Source organism: Arachis hypogaea, chromosome 16 (genome assembly GCF_003086295.3).
Source record: "Arachis hypogaea cultivar Tifrunner chromosome 16, arahy.Tifrunner.gnm2.J5K5, whole genome shotgun sequence".
NCBI lineage: Eukaryota > Viridiplantae > Streptophyta > Magnoliopsida > Fabales > Fabaceae > Arachis > Arachis hypogaea.
The window spans coordinates 119832577-119849284 of record NC_092051.1 but is presented as its reverse complement, the minus strand read 5'-3'; positions in this window follow the sequence as shown (position 1 = coordinate 119849284).

Below are 16708 nucleotides of genomic sequence, written 5' to 3'. Positions count from 1 at the left end.
AGTTATAATTAAAATCAAACTCTAAGGATTTTTAATATTAAAAATAATTAATATTTGTCTTAATTAATTTGAGTTTGTTAAGTGACCATTTCACTCGTCCGCTTAAGCAAGTATTAGGATGTTCGAATCTCACTTTGCGTGCATAGCAATCCATTGGCAAGCGATTGACCCTTAATAAATGGAGTATCACTACGTGGTTAGACTTAGCAGGAGTATCGAAATCCGTGAGTATCCGACCCGTCCCTACCCGGCCAAAACGAATAATAACTCGACCCGAGGCGAGGCAGGTTTCGTTCAGGGCGAGTGTTCGAGCGAGACAGAATGGGGTCGGGTTTAAGGTGTACCCACCTCAAGGTATATACATATAAATACCTTTTATGGGTTAGAATTTGCCTCACATCACAGATTCAATGATTCACAGCCTGAGTCCATACTCTATAGCCACATCAGAGAGACTCAGTCATCCTCACCCAAAGTCTTCTTCTTCTCGGCTTCTCCACAGAAAACCACACAGCTCTCATTGCCATCACAGCTTCTGTCGTCTCGCTACTGAACCCGTCACTGCCTACCTTCACAGCTCTCGTCGCTGTCGCTGCTGAGCCCGTCACCGTCGTTGTTGAGCCCGTCGCTACCTTTCTGCTGAGCCCATTTTCCTCTAGGTAAATTCCTTAAGCCCGTCGCCGCCTTCCTTCTGTTGAGCCCCTTTTATCTAGGTAAATTCCTCTCCCTCTCTCTCTCCCATCACATTGTGAGTCTATTAAGTTCTTCTTTTCTTCTTTCACAGACTTATCACTTGGTCGTCGCTACAGCTTTGTGTGAGCCTGTCACCGGAGCCCCTTTCTCCTGAGCGTGTCGCTGTCTTCCTCCTCTATTTATCTGTCTGCAGATAATTTTTTCTCTCTCTCTCTCACATTATGAATGACTGAATCTGTATTTCATTGAATATATGTAAAACCCGGTTAATTAATGACTAATTATCCCATAAATGAGAATCTATTATAGAAAGCCAAAAATGTAATTTTTATGGCTTAATATGATAGAGGAGCTTGAGACGAAAATTTTGATACCAATTTTATAGAAATCGACCCAAGATTGGATCGAACGGATCAAATCGAGCCAACCGGACCCATATTGGGCCCTTAGTCTAACCAAACTAAACCTAAAACCCTCATTTCAGTACTTTCTCTCCTCACTAAACACAAGAACACGCTGAAATAGAGTAAGAGAGGGGAAGAACACTCTCTCAAAGTTCTACCTCTCATTTGATCTTCAAACCACTATAACTTTTGATCCGGAGCTCCGATCTCCGCACCGTTTGCAGCCACGTGTTCACCGCGGAGAGATCTAAAAAATCCACTACTTTATACTTGAGGTAAGCCACGAAATTAGTCCAGTTTCTCATCCCTTAAATTCGAATTTTTGGGTTAAAAGTGTTGAGATTTTGGGCTCTTTGATGTTATAGGACCCAACTAGCTTGAAGGAGAAGAGTAATCTTGTCTCCTTGATCCTTTGGTGTGGTAAGATTCTCAACCCTAGTGGAATTTGATAATTTATGATGTTGGGTATTGAGTTGTTGTGTTTGGATGTGATAATTGTGGCTTAGGTAGTGCGTATGTGAATATTGAAGCTTGATTGAGATTTTGGGAAGGTTGGAAAAGGACTTTCGTGTGATAAAAATCTGTTCTTGGAGGTGTTGAGACCTTGAGGGCTTGTGGAAAAGTGATTTGGAAGTGCTCCAGATTAAGCGGAGAAATCGGCTAAGGTATGATCTCGGTTTCCTGTATCTAAAATGTAATGTGGTGTGAAAACTTAGGCTAGAGGCCCTAAGATAGGTTTTGAATTGTTGATGTTGTTGAATGGTTGAAATCAATTGTATGGTCATATATGTGATTATGAATATTGATAATTTGGTGGTGTGATGCATGAGAGATATGCATGTTTGATATATGATTGATAATTAGTTGAGGTTGAAATGTGGGTGAAACCATGTTGAGAATGAGGGTGGTGACAATTGTATGTATTGATGATTGATTGGAAATGGTATTGTTGGAAATTGGAATGAGGAAAATATATATAATGGTATTGTGTTTTAAATTGGATTATTTGATGAGATTGGCCAATATAGTGGGTTGATGGTTATGGTTTTGATAAAAATGTTAACATTTAAGTTGAGAAGGCTTGAAGTTGATTTTTGATATGTTTTGGTTGATTTTCAAAAGGGTTGGAATTAGTTTGTTTTGAAAATGGCTCTTTGTGGTTTTGTATGAAAATGTAGTTTTTGGGCATACTTTGGCGGAGCATAACTTGGACTCCGGATCCCTATTTTGTGTCAAACTTATTTAGAAATGAAATTGGATCCGGGATGTTTATGCCGTTCGAAGAATGAGCGAAAAATGATTTGAAACGGAGAAGTTATGCCCATCGGAATATTGGGATTTTAAACTGTAAATTCTGCAGCTTTTTAACTTAGAAAAATTTTTGGCAGAAAGCACTCCCACGCGTAGGCGTGGCCGACGCGCACTGATGCATTCGCATATTTGCTATTTTAACTAGTTAGTTTGGTTAGCTTTAGTTTAATTTCATTCATTATTACTAAAATAAACAAGCAATTTTGTGAGTTTTCTCTCCATGCATTCATGAACCAAGAACTAAGTAAAATTTGGCATAATCCATGCAAATGATTCAAGGAGTTTATAAACAAGTTGATGTGAATGATTTCCTTGAAATTCATTGCATAAGATGGCAAGACTTTGAGGAGGATTTTTGGTTTATGTTAGGTGATGAAGCAAGAAGACAATGGAGCAAGAAGGCTTGAAGATACATCAATCTTTGCAAGGAAACAGGGGAGTGCACGTTGCCAACTCCAGCGTGTTTGTGAACAACGCCAGGATCTTGAAGCAGAGCAAGAATTGGAGCTCGAACACGTTGCCCAGCAGAGGATGAACTAGTGTGTTCATCAGCAACGCCCACAACAATGCTAGGCCAAGAAATGCTAGGCCAAGGAAGGCTCGAGCACGTTGTTGGCTTGGGATAACATGGGGTGTTTGGCAATAACGCCAGCAACAATGCTGGCCACTCCAAGGCATCTCTGGAGAAGCTCGAACACGTTGCCCAGCAGAGGATGAACTGGCGTGTTCATCAATAATGCCAGCAACAATGCTGGGAGAGTTGGCGTGTTCCTTGGCAACGCAAGGCCAAGAAATTGGGCCAAAGAAGAGCTCGAAGACGTTGTTGCCTTGAGGTTAAACTGGCGTGTTCATCAACAACGCCAGCAACAACACCCAAAGCTAAGAAATTGGGCTAAAGGAAGTTAACTGGCGTTGGCACTAGCGTGTTTGGTAACAACTTCACCAACAACTCCAGCAAAGTTGGCAACTTGACCTCACTATCTTCAAAGATGCATAAATTGAGTTACAGAGATCCAATTTGAGTGCTTCTAGTTGTGTTGGAAAGCTGACATCCAGACTTTCCAATGATATATAATAGTCTATAGTGTAGCATGAAATGAAAGCTCAAATCAGAGTCATCTTTAGGCCCCAAAGACAAGAAAATGAAGATGAGATTCAAGGAGGTATGAATGAACCAAAAAGAGGCTCGAACACATTGCTAGGCAAGGGATGAACTGGCGTGTTCCTTGACAACTCCAGCAACAATACCAAGGCCAAGAAATTGGGCTAGGGGAGTTCACTAGCACGTTGGCACTGGCGTGTTTGGCAAAAACGTCCCAACCAAGGTAGCCTGACCTTACCCTCTTCAATGGAGCATAACTTGAGCTAGGAAGATCCAATTAAGATGATCCAAAGTACATTGGAAAGAAGACATTTTGATCTTTCGAATTATATATAATAGTCCATATTGAAGCAAAGGATTGAAGCTCAAAGTTCAGGCAACATCAATCATGAAAAGTGAAGTTGGAAAGGAAGAATGGGCCAAGTATTTGGCAACAACTTGGGCAACAACGCCCAAAGCACCAAGCTCCAAGCCCAGGAAATGCCATAGCACATTGCCAACGTGCAACAAGGCTAGCGTGTTTGCCAATAACGCCAGGCCATTGGGCCAGAAGCAATGGGAATGAGCTCTGCTTCCTCTATTTGGCAACAATTCTTCCATTAAGCAAAATCAACAAGAGCAAGGCCCAAATTTCTAACCCAAATGGAGAATCTCAAGGAATTTTAGGAATAGTATAAATAGAAAATAGTTTTGTACTTAAAAATGACTTTTTTTTTTTACTTTTACACGGAGACACTTTTACTATTACACTATCATTTTTTTTACTGCATCTCACCTGTCTTCTATTTTGTTTTTCTTGCAACTTTGAATTTGAGTTTTAGAAGGAATACTTCTTCTTCTTCTTCTTCTTCTTCTTCTTCTTCTTCTTCTTCTTCTTCTTCTTCTTCTTCTTCTTCTTCTTCTTCTTCTTCATTCTTCTCTACACTTAGTTTAATTTTCATCTTTGCAATTGTTGTTAAAATTTGAGCTATGATTCACTAAACCCCATTATCATTAGGGGGAAGAGCTCTGTTTATTTGAATGAATTGATAACTCTTCTTTTCCTTCTCAATTCAAGTGGTTCATCCAAGAGAAAACTCTTGTTCTTCAAAGATTCAATCACCATCGAGAGAGGGGTTGCATCTACATGAATTGTGTGATGAACTTGAGAAAGGAGTCACCTAATTCAGTTTAGAGTTCATCCTTTCATAATTTCCTTGATTAATACACCTTGGGTTGGTATGTGAGATGTAATCACCCTTGGTTGAGATCCTGAGAATTGTGTGGCTTGAAGGATTAGTTAATGAGTTTCATCTCTTCTCATGAACAATTAAATCACGAGAGTGGCAATTGATTGTGTTGATGATAAATTGAGTTACTAAGAGATTGGAATTCAATTACCTACAATCTGCCATGGATCTATATCCATGATTGAGAAGGAATTGATCAATATCAATTCATGAGAATTTGCATCTCTGATCCCTAATGATCTCTCCATCATTAATTATCATTTCCTTTGTTCTCTAGTTATTTGATTGCCCACTATCCAATTCCCTTTTATATTAAAGTAATTTAGCATTCCTGCCATTTAAATTCAGCTCTCAATTACTTGCAATTTATTTTCTGCACTTTATATTCCCGCGTTTTTACATTCTTGCAATTTACTTTTGATGTCATTTAAGTTTCTTGTAATCTAAGTTTCCGTTATTTACTTTCAGTCATTAAATTTGCTTCCCTTTACTTTAGTTCTTTAAATTTCTTGTCACTAAATTCCTTGCAATTTCTTTTAAGCATTCAAATCTCATGAAATCAAAACAATGTTTTCTTAACTAGAATACCATTTAACTAAAGTTGCTTAATCCACTAATCTCCGTGGAATTGACCTCACTCCGGTGAGTTTTACTACTTGATACAATCCGGTATACTTGCCGGTAATTACGTGAATTCTTAATTTTTACGTATCAAGTTTTTGGCGCCGTTGCCGGGGATTGGCAAAGATTAACAATGATTAAGTGAATGGTAGTTTAGATTAAGCATTTTTATTTTCTTTGTTAAGACCCACTAACTGTTTGATATTTTGTTTCATTAACTTTAACTTCACTCTAGCAATAGAGTATTTTACTTGTGTTGTTGGTTTGGTTGTATGTCAGAAGCAAGGAGAGAGGTCTCCACCTTTTGTGAGAGTGACGAGAGAACTCTCCAAAGATTGAGAAGAGAAGCAAGAGGGAAAGGAGTAATCGGTGAAGAAGACTCAGAAGGAGAAGACCAAACCATGGAGGGCAATCTGCATAACCATCCTGAGGGAGTTGCCAACAATAACGGCCCACCACAAAGGAAAGTTCTAGCTTCTTACACTTTCTCCAATCCCAGAAACTGTGGGAGCAGTATACTCACTCCCAATGTTCACGCAAATAACTTTGAATTGAAGCCTCAGCTTATCCCTCTGGTGCAAAACAATTGTTCCTATGGAGGAGGTCCCCTTGAGGATCCAAATCAACACCTATCTGTCTTCCTAAGAATATGTGAAACTGTCAAGACAAATGGTGTGCATCCAGATATTTACAAACTGCTGTTGTTTCTATTTTCTTTAAGGGACAAGGCATCTCAATGGCTTGAGACATTCCCCAAAGAAAGCATCAACACTTGGGATGATTTGGTGAATAAATTCCTATCTAAGTTCTACCCACCTCAGAGGATCATCAGATTGAAGACGGAGGTGCAAATATTCACTCAAATGGATGGGGAATCATTGTATGATGCATGGGAAAGATACAAAGCTCTGATTAGGAAATGTCCACCTGAGATGTTCAGTGAATGGGATAGACTTCAAAATTTCTATAAGGGGTTAACTCTAAAAGCTCAAGAGTCCTTGGATCACTCTGCAGGAGGCTCGCTACAATTGATGAAGACAGCCGAGGAAGCCCAGAATCTCATAGACATGGTAGCAAACAACCAATATTTCTATGCTCATCAGAGGCAACGCTGAAGAGAGGAATTTTGCGTGGTCTAGAAATTCGCAGATAAATCCTCGTTGCAGGTATAGCTTCTAAACCAACAAAAGTCCTTTCTTACAAACGTTTTGGTTGTCACAAGTAACAAACCCCTTTGAAATTGATAACCGAGTATTTAAACCTCGGGTCGTCTTCTCAAGGAATTGCAGGGAGGTGTTCTTATTATTGGTTATGAGTCTTGTAAATTGGGGGCTTTGAAAGTAAGAAACAGGTAATTTAAATGACAAGAAAAATAAATTAATAATAATAAAATCTCTTGGCAAGGTATTAGAATTTGGAATTTCTATCCTAGTTATCCTTATCAGGTGTGATGAGAATTGGGTTTTAATCCCACTTAGTTAAGTCAAGTGGACTAATTAGCTTGATCCTCAAGTCCTAGTCAATCCCGTGGGAAGACTAGCTTTAGAGCGATCTAGATCAATTAGTAATCTGCCAATTTCAACCACTGCTGAGTTTGACAACTCAAGTGTTACCAATTACTTAACCAAAGCCAAAAGGAAAGAGAATCTACTTGAATGAAAATAATTTGAATACATAAATTAAAGAGAGCAATCGTAATTCTGAAATACCTCAAAATATATTAAATAGAACATTCAAATCTTAACATGGGAAGGTTCATAAGCTAAATTGGAACATTAACAAGTAAAAGCATTGGAATAATTAAAAATAGAAGAGAAACATTAATTAAAAGAAAATATTGAACCTGGTATTGAAGCAATAAAATTAAAAAGGAATCCTAATCCTAAACCTAAGAGAGAGGAGAGAACCTCTCTCTCTAAAAACTATATCTAAAACCTAAAACTGTGTGTTGTGAGCTTATTATTATGAATGGATATATTCCCCCACTTTATAGCCTCTAATCTGTATTTTCTGGGCCAAATACTGGGTCGAAAATAGCCCAGAAATCGATGAAGAAGAAATCTGCCACGCTGATTTTTGCCACTGCGACGCGTCCGCGTGGAGCACACGTTCGCATCGCCTAGCGTCAGAGCAACTATGACAAATTATATATCAAATTGAAGCTCCAGACGTTATCTTTCCAACGCAACTGGAACCGCATCATTTGGACCTCTGTAGCTAAAGTTATAGTTGTTTGAGTGCGAAGAGGTCAGGCTGGACAGCTTTAGCAATTTCTCCAACTTCTTGTATTCCTTCCACTTTTGCATGCTTCCTTTTCATCCTCTGATCCATTCCTTTTCTGTAATCTCTGAAATCACTTAACACACATATCGAGGCATATAATGGTAATAAGAGAGGATTAAACATAGGGAACTTAAGGCCAAAGAAGCATGTTTTCAATCAAAGTACATAATTAGGAAGGCAAATGTAAAACCATGCAAATAGTATGAATAAGTGGGTAAGAACTTGATAAAAACCACTCAAATGAGCACAAGATAAACCATAAAATAGTGATTTATCAACCTCCCCACACTTAAACATTAGCATGTCCTCATGCTAAGCTCAAGAGAAGCTATAAAAGTGAATGAGGAAAGTAAGAAAGTATGAAATGCAACCTATCTATATGAATGCAACTATATGCTAAGATGTTTCTATCTACTTGGTTAAGAATAAACAAGTTCTCCAAGACAAAAATAATTCAAATTCCACTAATTCATATCATATAATAAAAGACAAGTAAACTTGTAAGAAGATAGCTCATGAAAGCAGGGAACATAAAATTAGGCACTGAACCTTTACTAGTAGTGTATATCACTCTAACTCTCAAGTGTCTAGGGTCAATCACTCTACTCTTCTCTAGTCATGCTTTCTAAAACTTTGTTCTTCATCTAACCAATCAACAAATATTTAATGTTCCAATGCAAACATCATGAGGTCTTTTTAGGGTTGTAATGGGGCTGAGGTAAAGGTAAGGATATATGTATGGCCAAGTGAGCTTTATAAAGTGAATCCTTGATTAGTCTAAGATCTCACCTAACATATACATACTTTATACAATTTTAAAATACTTTACCTAGCTACCCAAATTTTTCCCACTTTTGTATTACATGCTCATGTATCAAACTTATTTTTGAATTTTTGTCCCATGTGCATTGATTCTTTTTATTTTGCATTTGGGGTAATATTATTTTTCTTCTTTTCTTCTCTCTCTTTTTTTTTGTATCCCCTTATTTAATTACTTAATATATTTTTTCTTTTTTCTTTCAATACACGTGGTAATTTAATTATTTTGATTTCACCTGAGCATGCTTCCCAAATTTTCAAATAATTTAATTTCCTACTTTTTTATATCATCCCATGTTCCCATAAAATTCTCCATACTTAAATTATACACAATATCTATCTTAAGCTAACCAAGGATTTAACTTGGGATTTTTATTTTATTTTTCTGCTTAAGGCTAGTAATGTGGTTATGAAATAGAAGGGGGTTAAAAAGTTCAAAGTGGCTAACAAGGGTGATGTAAAAGGTAAGCTTATTTGGGATAAGTGAGCTAATAATAAATAATGGCCTCAATCATATGCAAGCATGTAAATACACTAAATAATGGACATATAGAGTGGAACAAAGTAAAGATTACAATCATAGAGAAGAAAATACACAAGAATAAAAATTTATGGTTAAATAATGTAACCATGTAAATAAGCTCAAAATCTCACGGGTTGTGTGTTCTTTAGCTCAAAAAACCATGTTCCAAATACAACTTCAAACAAATTTAACATAAAAATTTTTCAATTTTAAATTAGTGAAATTTTTCAAAAAATAGGGTCTTAAAAAGAAACTTATTATTTTTCAACCAAGCAATAGCTAAATGCATAAAATCAAACAAACATGCAATTAAACATGCAAATGCAAAATGAACAAACAAAGAAAATAAAACAATGGTGTTGGAAAGAAAAAAATAGCTAACCCATGGAGATCGGTATCGACCTCCCCACACTTAAAGATTGCACCGTCCTCGGTGCATGCTAAGATGTACAAGTGGACGGGCTGCTCCAACTGATGCTTTTCTCCAAAGATTGTGCAGATGGACTTGTCTGTCTCCCCATGTAAACGTCTTCCGGTTTCCTTCCGGGTGGCCATCCTGAAAGAAAAAGGGAAGAAAAGTAACCCAGAAGTAAAGATAAGAAAATAAATGAAGTATGGGTGGGTTAATGCCAATTGATAAGGGTCTCATTTACATGGAAGCTTCAACATGTACGTGAAAAAATAATAAAAGCACATGGCATACCAAAGGTGCAGAATTTGCAACAATGGGAAAGAGAGTGGGGAAGGAGAGATAATATAAATTCATGTCAATGCAAAAGTAATACAGATATAAAAGATTGGCATTGATTTAAATAATATTACCCAATCAGAATAAAACAAGTCACTAAGCACCCAAAATAATTCAAGAGAAGATGCAACAGTTAAATAAGAAAATTTTAACACCAAAGGAAAAATAATGAATTTAGAAAAGAAAATAAAAATAAGCACAAAATTAAGATACAATGAATGAAATATGCAAATAAATTAAGTAAAATAAAATGAAAGATAAAAAGAATGGGAAGGGAAAGAAGGGAAGAAGAAGTAAGTAAGAAAGGAGAGAGAAAGAAGAAAAGATAGAAGAAATTAGGATTAGAAAAGAAAAGAAAAGATAATTGGCGCTGATCTAGATAAGTTGTGCGGCGCAGGCGACGCGGATGCGTGGGTCACGCGATCGCGTGACCTGATTTGTGCGATTGGCGCGAGTGCAGCCTCGCGTTCGCGCAACTCTCTGTTCGAAACTCTTTTCACCAGATTTTTGGGTGACGCGGTCGCGTGGTTGACGCGATCGCGTGGATGGCCATATTTGGAAAACGACGCGGCCGCGTGGGGAACGCGTTCGCGTGGGAGGGCTTGGGCTTCCAGCACGAGTCCAGCCCTATTCCAGCCTAACTTGCTGCCAAACACCCATTTACGTCGATTTTTAGGGCACGCGTTCGCGTGGGTGACGCGGACGCGTGGGAGGTATGTTTTCAAAAATGATGCGGATGCGTCAGCGACGTGGTCGCGTGGGGTAATTTGTGCCAAAGGCACGCCTCCATCCACGCTCTCGCGTGACTCTCTGTTCAATTCTCTTTTCTTCAAAACGTACTGGTGACGCGGACGCGTCAGCGACGCTGCCGCGTCGCGTGCGTGTTTTTTTTTAATGCAGGATGCAGAATGCAATGCTAATATGAATGTTATGCAAAACTCCAGGTTCAATACAATAAAATAAAATAAAACTCAAAAATAAATAAAACTAAATAAAAAATGAAAAAGGAACGATCATACCATGGTGGGTTGTCTCCCACCTAGCACTTTTAGTTAAAGTCCTTAAGTTGGACATTTGATGAGCTTCCTGTTATGGTGGCTTGTGCTTGAATTCATCCAGAAATCTCCACCAATGTTTGGAATTCCAGTAGCCTCCGGGATCCCAAACTAGGCGCAGAAAGCCTTCAAGTAAGTTGAAGCAAGTGACAAGGCCCCAAGAGTGTTGATTGCTGGACTGAATTCCGGGGTCCCAAACCTTTCTTTTACACCCGTCTTCTTGTTGATCATCATGATTCTATCCGGGTGATAAGCAATCTGAATTCTCACTAAAGCATCCAAACAACTTCCTAGACCCATTCAGTTGAGCTTTATACCAACCTTTGTATTTAAACTTTGAATATGCAACCATGTTGAACCTTGCTTGACAACTCCAACCACTAACCATCTTCCTCTTACTCTTAATGCCACAAAGAGCTCTAAGTTGACCATCCGTCTCCAGTAGCCCATATTCAAGTGGAATTAGAAAGCTAGGGGGTATGAATTTTACCTACTTGAATGTTGTGAAGGATGATGACAACTTAGAGGGAGGGGTCTCCAATAACTTTGGCAAGGTGATTTCAAGCTCCATTCCCTTGTGCTCTTTGACAACTTCCACCTCTTTGCAAACTTCTTTAATTTCAACCTCTTCCTCTTGGTAGCTTTCTTCCAATTCAATCTCTTCTTCATTACTTACCAAGGGCACAGGAGGTTGTGCTTCTTCTTCTTTAATTTCCATCTCTTGATCAACCTCTACAAAGTCTTCAACCATGATCTGCCTTGGAGGTTGTACGCTCTCCTCAACATCAACATCAAACACCGTGGAAGGAGGCTCTGTGACTGGACTTTCCAATGGAGGTACAACATCTCTTAAGTCTGCAACCACTTCTTCCTTTTTAATAATTGATGCTTTGTCCAGTTGTTTAAGTATAAAATCGTACTCATCCTCGATGATTTTCTTTCCATGACAACTCCTTTCAACTACTCTTTCATCTTCAAGGGTCTCTCCTACCTTTACCCGTAGGGCCTCCTCTAGCTCCTTATGAAGTATGGATTCGCGAAGATGATTCCTTTTTTCCTGTTCTATATCAATAGCATATCTCATCTTGCTCTTGGATTGATGGATGTCGGTGCTCTCCTATGGAGGGTGGTGATGGGATGAAAAGATCATTATGTGGTTGAAAAGGAAGTGCACTAGAGTTTGAGGGTTGAATATTGGAGGTAGATGGTTGGTTCATGCAGGATATAAGATTTTGGAGTGTAGAGGTGAGACCAATGATGTTAGAGATGAGTGTATTATTATCCAATGGAGGTTGGGGTGGATCTATGTATGGTTCATTTGGTTCATAGGGTGGTTGGTATGGTGGATGTGGGTTATATGGTTGGTGTGGTAGATATAGGTTAGGGTCATATGGTGGTGTTTGGTGATGAGGGGCTTGTGAGTATGGTGGTCCAGAGTTGTGTTGAGGAGGCGGTTCATAATCATGTGGTGGGCCTTGTTGGTAATTACAAGGGGGTTCACCATATTCATCATCTTGGTATGCTCCCTAGAATGGCTCTTGACCATAGTAGTTTGGTGGTTGTTGGTTGTCACGGAAGGGTCCACCATAACTATTGTCTTGGTATGCATTGTGGAAAGGTCTTTGTCTGTGGTACTGTGGAAGGTGTTGTTGCCGGAAGGGTTGATCAGATCCTCGTGACTCCTTCCATTTTTGATTATTTTGACCTTGATGCATGTTTCTGTTATAATTTCCATTCCTTGCAACAACATTGGAACAAAACTCAAAGCGAGAGGGGTGAGAACTCATAATAGTAAATAAAAATTAAAAACGAAAATAAAAACAAATTTTAAATTAAAAGGTTATTGAAATTTAAATTTTGAAATTTGAATTTTAATTAATTTTTTAAATTTGAATTTTGAAAATTGAAATTTGAAATTTGAAATTTGAGTTTTAAATTTTGAATTTTTTTGAATTTAATGAGGAGAGAGAAAATACAATAAAATGACATTAAACTTAAAATTTTTAGATCAAAACGAAGAAAACAACTAAGAACAACTTGAAGGTCAAGATGAACACGAAGAACAACTTGAAGATCAAAATGAACACCAAGAAAAAAAATTTTTGAAATTTTTTTTAATAACTAAATAAAAACCAATAACCTCTTAATTTATGAAAAAGCAAAAATAAAAACAAAAATAAAAACAAATAAACAAGCAGAAAGTAAATATTTACAATAACCAATAATAAGGCACACGTTTGCAATTCCCCAGCAACGGCACCATTTTGAAGAGAGGACTTTTGCGTGGTCTAGAAATTCGCAGATAAATCCTCGTTGCAGGTATAGCTTCTAAACCAACAAAAGTCCTTTCTTACAAATGTTTTGGTTGTCACAAGTAACAAACCCCTTTGAAATTGATAATCGAGTATTTAAACCTCGGGTCGTCTTCTCAAGGAATTGCAGGGAGGTGTTCTTATTATTGGTTATGAGTCTTGTAAATTGGGGGTTTTGAAAATAAGGAACAAGTAATTTAAATGACAAGAAAAATAAATTAATAATAATAAAATCTCTTGGCAAGGTATTAGAATTTGGAATTTCTATCCTAGTTATCCTTATCAGGTGTGATGAGAATTGGGTTTTAATCCCACTTAGTTAAGTCAAGTGGACTAATTAGCTTGACCCTCAAGTCCTAGTCAATCCCATGGGAAGACTAGTTTTAGAGCGATCTAGATCAATTGGTAATCTGCCAATTTCAACCACTGCTGAGTTTGACAACTCAAGTGTTACCAATTACTTAACCAAAGCCAAAAGGTAAGAGAATCTACTTGAATGAAAATAATTTGAATACATAAATTAAAGAGAGCAATCGTAATTCTGAAATACCTCAAAATATATTAAATAGAACATTCAAATCTTAACATGGGAAGGTTCATAAGCTAAATTAGAACATTAACAAGTAAAAGCATTGGAATAATTAAAAATAGAAGAGAAACATTAATTAAAGGAAAATATTGAACCTGGTATTGAAGCAATAAAATTAAAAAGGAATCCTAATCCTAAACCTAAGAGAGAGGAGAGAACCTCTCTCTCTAAAAACTACATTTAAAACCTAAAATTGTGTGTTGTGAGCTTATTATTATGAATGGATGTATTTTCCCACTTTATAGCCTCTAATATGTGTTTTCTGGGCCAAAAACTGGGCCGAAAACAGCCCAGAAATTGCTGGAGAAGAAATCTACCACGCTGATTTTCGTCACTGCAACGCGTCCACATGGAGCACGCATTCGCGTCACCTAGCGTCAGGGCAACTATGGCAAATTATATATCAAATCAAAGCCCCGAACATTAGCTTTCCAACGCAACTGAAACCGCGTCATTTGGACTTCTATAGCTAAAGTTATAGCCGTTTGAGTGCGAAGAGGTCAGGCTGGACAACTTTAGCAATTTCACCAACTTCTTGTATTCCTTCCACTTTTGCATGCTTCCTTTCCATCCTCTGAGTCATTCCTGCCCTGTAATCTCTGAAATTACTTAACACACATATTGAGGCATCTAATGGTAATAAGAGAGGATTAAACATAGGAAACTTAAGGCCAAAGAAGCATGTTTTCAATCAAAGTACATAATTAGGAAGGCAAATGTAAAACCATGCAAATAGTATGAATAAGTGAGTAAGGACTTGATAAAAACCACTCGAATGAGTACAAGATAAACCATAAAATAGTGGTTTATCAAACGCCAACCCGTTCAAAAGAAGGGTGTGTTGGAACTAGAAGGAGTGGACACTATCTTGGCACAGAACAAGTTGATGCACCAACAAATCCAGCAACAAATGGAAATTATGGCTAAGAGAATAGATGGCCTCCAACTAGCTTCAGTGAACACAACAAATCAACCCTCAATTGAATAGGGTCAAAATGAAGCAGGCAACGTTGAGCAGCAACAAGAACATGTTCAATATGTGCAAAATGCCTCAAATTCTTCTCAAAATGACTTCTATGGTGACACATACAACTCATCCTAGAGGAATCACCCCAATCTGAGATGGGGGTGATAATCAAAACCATTGGCAGAAGAACAACAACTCCAACCATTCCTGCAACACAAACAGCCAAAATCATTCATCTAACAACACTAACCAATACAAGAAACCACAAAACACATACCAACCACCTCACAACAACTCACAAACTCACCAAAATACCTTCCCCGCACCAACATCCAACTCACAAAGCTATCATCCCATCTCCCCAAATAACTTCCAGCAACAACAATCACACCCTATCATACCACCAATTGACCATCATGAAACTAGGATCTCAAGTCTTGAAGCAGCCTTACAAAACCTTGCTCAAAGCACACAATCAATTGCTCAGACCACTCAAAATTTGCTCAAAGGACAAGAGAGATATGAAGCCACCATGAGGAAACTTGAGCGACAAGTGGGACAATTAGCCAAACAAGCTGAACGGCCAACCAATGTACTCCCAAGTGATACAATCCCCAACCCAAGGGAAGAATGTAAAGCTGTGCAGTTGAGAAGTGGCAAGGTAGTTGGAAGAGAAGTCAACAAAGAAGCAATAGGGCATGAAGTGGAAGATACAATAGACAAGAAGGAGGATGAAAAGGCATCAACATCCAAAAAGAGCAAAGAACTTGTGGAGCCACTAAGCAAGTTGCCAACCCAAAACAACAATGCCAACAACAAGGAAATTGTGAAGCCATAACAAGAGGAAAGAAATGAAGGGGTAAAATCTTATGCACCCAAACTCCCTTACCCAACAAGGTTACACAAAGGAATACGAGACCAACAATTCCCAAAATTCTTGGAAATCTTTAAGAAACTTGAAATCAACATTCTATTGGCCGAAGCTTTAGAGCAAATGCCATTATATGCAAAGTTTCTTAAAGAATTGATCACCAAGAAGAGAAGCTGGCAGGAGAAAGAAACCGTGCTCCTTACTTAAGAGTGTAGTGCCATCATTCAAAAGGGACTTCCACCGAAACTTAAGGATCCAGGCAGCTTCCTCATACCATGCACAATTGGAAACATGGCCATTGATAAATCACTTTGTGACCTGGGAGCAAGCATTAACTTAATGCCTCTTGCCATGATGAAGAAGCTGATGATAGAAGAGGTTAAACCTACAAGGATGTCACTACAACTTGCTGACAGATCCCTCAAAATACCAAATGGAGTAGTGGAGAACCTCTTGGTAAAAGTGGAAAACTTTATATTCCCAGCCGACTTTGTAGTGTTGGACATGAATGAAGAAGGGAGTAACTCGGTCATTCTTGGTAGACCTTTTCTGGCCACTGCTAGAATAATCATTGATGTGGAGAAGGGGGAGATGATCTTCAGAGTACATGATGAGCAGATGACCATAAATGTCTTCAAGGTAATGCAATATCCAGCTGAGAAAGAGAGCTGCATGAGGATTGATGTGGTGAATTCTTTAGTTGAGGAAATATTTGAAGCAAGCCATCAAGTGAATCAGGAGGAAGTCCAGGACATCCATGAACAAGAAGAGAACACATCGCAAGCACCAGAGGAACCAATTGAAGCCAAGAAAGAAGAGGCGCCACAACAAGAGTTGAAACCACTACCCCCTCATCTTAAATATGCATTCCTTGGTGAAAAGAATAGCTTCTCAGTGATCATCAACTCTATATTGAGTGCAGAGGAAGAAGAAAAACTCCTTGTAGTGTTGAGAGCTCACAAGGATGCATTGGGGTGGACCATTGATGACTTGAAAGGCATAAGCCCTGCCATATGCATGCATAAAATACTCTTGGAGGAAAATTCTAAACCAGTGGTACAACCTCAAAGAATGTTAAATCCCACAATGAAGGAGGTTGTTCAAAAAGAAGTACTAAAGCTACGTAAAGTTGGGATCATTTACCCTATCTCTGACAGTCTATGGGTTAGCCCAGTGCAAGT